Source organism: Mus pahari, chromosome 19, assembly GCF_900095145.1.
Source record: "Mus pahari chromosome 19, PAHARI_EIJ_v1.1, whole genome shotgun sequence".
Classification (NCBI taxonomy): domain Eukaryota; kingdom Metazoa; phylum Chordata; class Mammalia; order Rodentia; family Muridae; genus Mus; species Mus pahari.
Genome location: NC_034608.1, coordinates 81,846,386 through 81,851,978, shown reverse-complemented (window position 1 = coordinate 81,851,978; position 5,593 = coordinate 81,846,386). Strand labels below are relative to the sequence as shown.

Below are 5,593 nucleotides of genomic sequence, written 5' to 3'. Positions count from 1 at the left end.
GACCCTGGCATTCCCCTGTATTGGGGCATATAAAGTTTGCAAGACTTAGGGGCCTCTCTTCCCAATGAGGAAATGGATTTTTAATGATACTTTTTGTGTAACAATCAATAAAAAAAAAAAAAAAAAAAAAAAAAAAAACACTTTTGCAAGGTTCAGTCCACAGAGGGTATTCCTTCCTGCTCTAAAACCTTATTTCTTTTCTTTTTTGTTTTTTGTTTTTTGTTTTTTTGTTTTTGTTGTTGTTGTTGCTTTATTTATTTACTTTCTCTCTCTCTCTCTCTCTCTCTCTCTCTCTCTCTCTCTCTCTCTCTCTCTCTCTTTCTTCCTTTCTTTCTGTTACATTCTGATTACATTGCCCTTACCTGTTCCTCCAAGTATAGGAGAGAAGCTTAGAAAGCCCCCTCACAAGGATGGAAGAGGCCCTTGGGCCTAATAACACACATGCGATTGAGGCAAAGCCTTATCTCATCCTTGAGTGTCTCCCTTTCTTCTCTCATTCCACTTAACACAGAATATTGACACATTTTGGGTCAGGGACTGGAGTTTGAGTTCACTTCTTTCAGTGCTGTGATACCATCAGACACAGAACTGTGAAATCTTGGTGCATGCTGCTACAGTCACCATGAGTTCAGACATATGTCAGTCCTGCTGAGGTTGAAATGTTTTGTCTCCTTGGTATCCATCATTCCCTCTGGCTCTTACACTCTTTTATTCCTCCACTCCCATAGGGTTCACTGAGCTGTAAAGGGAAGGATTTGATGGAGACATCCTATTTAGGATTAAGTGTTCCAATGTCTCTCTCTCTGTGCAGAAGGCCTGGTTGTGGTTTCTGTATTTGTTCCCATATGTTGCAGGAGGAAGCGACTTTGATGATGGCTGAGCAAGGTGTTGGTCTATAATTATCACAGAATGTCATTAGGAGAACTTTATTGACATATTCTTTTAGCCCAACATTAGAATTTAGTTTTCCCATAGGTCCTTGGCTTATCTAGTCTCAGGCTCTTGGCTACACAAGCACTGTTAGGTATGGGTCCCATCTCATGAAATGGGACTTAAATCCAATTGTACAGTGGTTGGTTACTCCCAGAAGTTTTGTGTCACTATTGTACTAGTGCATCTTGTAGGCAAGGCACCATTGCAGATGGGTTGGTGTTTAGTTTTTTCATTGGTAGCACCCAGAGTATCCTCCAGTGCTGTGAACATCAGTCCATAGGAGTGAAGAGTCTAGGTAGCTATCAGCTCTACTTCTCTGTGTTCAAAGAGTAGTATAGGTATTGTCCTCAGCAATAAGACCTTACCATCAGTTTGTGGAGAGTAACCAATAGTGTTGTCAATAGCCTGGATTATTTGGGGGTTTCCATGGAGGTCTTTTGGCCAACAACTCAATTATATATAACCCATTACTAGCACTGGAAATTTCATTTGGTGGCAAGAGATGGCCATATGAGGCTCCATCTCCTCTGTTATTTGCAATTTCATTTAGATCATCTCCATATCTGTCTACATTTTAGGAAGCTGCTACTGCATTAAGATTCCATACAACCCCTCCCTCTGTTCCCTCCCCATCCCCATTTAACTGTCCCAATTACAGTCCCCCTTTCTCCCATCCATTCATAACTATCTATTCTATTTCTCTTTTCTTAGTGTGATCTGATCCTTCCCTAGTCCTTTATTCTATAATTAACTTCTGTGGATATATGGATTGCAGCCTGCTTATCAAAGACTTAACATCTAATATCTACATACAAGCAAATACATACCATGATTGTCTTTCTGGTTCTTGGTTACCTCATTTAGGTTGATTTTCTTCAGGTCTATTCATTTACTTGCAAGTTTCATTATTTCATTTTTTAAAGGTTACAATATAATATTCTGTTACATAAATCTAAAAAATTAATTTCTTTATCCCCTGATAGACATCTAGGCTGTTTTCAATTTCTGGCTGTTATGATTAAAGCAATAACAATGGTTAATCAAGTGTCTCAGAGGTAGGATAAAGTGTTCTTTGGTTATATGCTAAAGAGTGGTATAGCTAGAGCTTGAGGTGTATGTATTTCCATTTTCTTGAGGCACCAACACACTTATGTGTATAGTGTCTTACAAGTTTGCACTCGCATCAGCAATGGATGGGTTTTCCCCTTACTCCATTCTCTTGCCAGCATAGGCTGTTGTTTGTTTTATTGATTTTGGCCATTCTGCCTAGCGTTAGATGAAATTTTAGAGTAGCTTTAATTTGAATTTTCCTGATGACTAAGAACGTTGAACATTTTTAAGTTCTCCTTAGCCATTTGATTTTCCTCCTTTGAGAATTGTTTCAGTCTGTACTACATATTAAACTTTTAGTTGTTTCCTTGATATTCATTCTGTTTAGTTCTTTAAATATTTTAGATATCAGTTAAAATATATGTAAAATATGTAGTGGATAAAAAATCTTTTCCCATTCAGTATATTGCCAACTTTGTTCGATGGTTGGTGTCCTTTGTCTTCCAGAAGTTTTGCAGTTTCATTTATCAGTTGTTGATCTTATTGCCTGTGCTACCAGTGTTTTGTTCAGGTAGTCTTCTGTGTCGATGTGTTCAAGGCAATTCTGCCCCTTCCCTTCTATCAGTTTCATTGTATCTGACTTGATAATCTATTTGGAGTTGAATTTTGTCTGGCATAATAAACTACTTGGATTCTTCTACTTGAAGCCATGAAATTTGACTTGCACCATTTACTGAAGATGTTATCTTTCTTCAAGTGTGTATTTATGGCTTCTTCATAAAAAAAGTCAGGTCTTTAATATATAACATATATAGTATATATGCTATTTCAAGAGCTATTATATTATTTGTACATATCATATATGTATAGTATATATTTATATATGTATGTATATATATGTGTGTGTGTATTTGTAATTACAATGCAATATATAATATATACAAATACATGATATATATACATATATATATATTAATGTACATATATACAAACATGCATGCATACATATATACTATATTATATATAGTATATTTAATGTTTTAAATGATACACCTGTGTTAGGGTACATCATCCCTGTGACAAAATATTTGAGAAAAATCAACCTCATAGGAGGAAAGGTTGATTTGAGCTCATGGCTTCAGAAGTTTCCACAGTCACTTAGATCACTAGTTTATGGTCCAGTGATGAGAAACTATGCGATAGAAAGAGAAAATACATTATAGAAGAACACCATAGAAGAAGAAATATGCTCACATAATGGTAATCATGAATGAGAGAGAGAAGAGGGGGTAGGAATCAGGTCATGGGCAAGATATGCCCTTCATGGTTATATTTCAATGACTTTCTTGCTCCAACCACACCATACTTCCTTATAGTCACACAGTAAAAACTCATTAGTGGATTAGTACATTGAATATGTTACCTCCACCATCATCATTATGTCTTGGTTCTTCCAACAAGGTACTGAGCTTACAACACATAAGCGCCTTGAGATGACCACTTCATATTTATAACCATATCAGTACCTTATTATGACCTCCAAGGAACATTTTACCTTCCCACTTCTGGGAGAATGTTGACTTTCACCTTCATCTAAAGGGAGCAGTCATTTCCAGTTGGATCCATAGTCCAGAGAACCTTAGATATGGAATCAGAATTTAGGTGGTAAGAAGCAATGTAGCTCGGCAGTTTTTCCTCTTTATTATATTTTTGATTCTCACTTTCTTGAAGCACATGCCCTTGGAGGTTAAATAACCTGTAAAATACCTTAGTGCTCTCTATAAAATTGCTGAAGAATGAATCAAGTGTTAATGATGCTTTGTTTTGGAATCATAAGTTGAGAGCTGTAATTGACAATGGAAATCCACAGAACTGAGGTGGACCAGCTGCTGCTTCATAACAAGCTGCACTGTAGAGGAGACATCTGAGCAGTGGAAGATGCTCAGTTCAGGAGACTTCTTGGAAGGGCTGTCAGAGAACTGCAAGGTCAAAAGGTGTTGAGGTTTAATACATGGAATACTCCAAGGACTCATGAATTGATGGCTTGGTCTTCAGTGTAGCAAGGTTTTGAGGTGGGGCCTTGCAGTGCTAATGTCCTTAGAAGATTGAGCCATTCATGAATTCATAGAAGTTTAAACTATTGAGTAAAGACCTAAGTGGAGCAAGTAGGTAAACAGAGCTGGGTCTCTGAGGACACACCTCTCAAATGTCTTGCTCATTTTAATTGGCTTTCTGACAGCACAAAATGAGCAATTGCCTCTACTTTCCTAATGAGATTTTCTGTACCCATGGACTAAAACCTCTGAAACCCTGAGCAAAATCTTTCTTCCTTAAGTTTTTTTGATATTTTGTCACCAAGATGGAAAGTTCATTAACATAAAGGTGTAGAGAGATTTATCCATGTTTACTACTGAGCATTGCAGCTCCCATCAATCAGGTTTCATGCCCACTGGGTTGCATCCAGTGGAGAAAAACCCTCGATTAATGAGAAACTGCAAGCAAATCAAAGAAATCTGGACAATACTGAAGATGTCATTTTTATTATTTTGATCAAGAAACAAATTGGATGTCTGAGCTGGATAGCTCTTCACTACGAAAACTACCCTTGACAAAAATTCCATGACAACATGAACAAAGCTATGAATGCCTTCTGCCTAGATTAAAGACACTCCATGGAAGCATCTCCCAAAACATGGCAGAAAGAAGAAGTTAAAATAGAAGAAAAGAAGCTTTTCCTACTTCTCTAAAAATTATGCTAGATAGACACCTGATTGGTTGCTTCTAGCTCTCAGTCCTGCCTCACAGGAATATGTGTTTCTTTTAGTAACTATTTATTTTTATTTTATGCACATTGGTGTTTTGTCCGCATGTACTATATCTGCGTGAGGGTGTCACATCTTAGAGTTACAGACAGGTGTGAGCTGCAGTGTGAGTGCTGGGAATTGAATGCGGGTCCTCTGAAAGAGCAGTCTGTGCCCTTAACCACTAGGCCATTTCTCCAGCTCCAGGAGCATGTGTTCCTATGCCCCATTTGAAAATGAAATATATCTGTCTTTGCATCCCTAACTTCAGCCTTTAAGCTAGCATTCCCTCAGGAGAAGCAGTAAGTTACCTCCTGTATGGTCTGCTCTAAAACAGAGAGTCAATATCATGATGGAAGTCCAGAAACACCAGAGTTCATAAATGTATCTTCTTTCTTTTTCCTTTCTCTTTTTCCTTCCTCTTCTCTCATTTGCTGCTTTTTTTAAATTATAAATGTGACTTTTCTTAACAACTAATGATCTTCTTTCCTCAATTTTGAATGTGCAGTTTGAGCAGTGCCCTTGTTTGTGACTGAAGAGACACTATGAAATAGTAGCCAACTGTTGTAGCTTCATAATTCTCTGAAGATCAAATGCACTTAATGGCCACAATGACCTTGTACTTAATGCAATAACTGCTTACAGAGTTAATTATTGCAGTCTGGCCTCTATTGGAAAGAGGGCATTCTATAACCCTATTGCCTTGTTCAAACCCAGGATTTCTTTCTTTCTTTCTTTCTTTCTTTCTTTCTTTCTTTCTTTCTTTCTTTCTTTCTTTCTTTCTTTCTTTCTTTCTTTCTTTCTTTCTT

The 5,593-nt window shown here is 37.2% G+C and overlaps 1 pseudogene; it reads left to right on the top strand.

Annotated features, from left to right (window-relative positions):
• Positions 1-374: 374 nt before the first annotated feature.
• On the top strand, positions 375-490 carry LOC115062643 (annotated as a pseudogene).
• Positions 491-5,593: the final 5,103 nt, after the last annotated feature.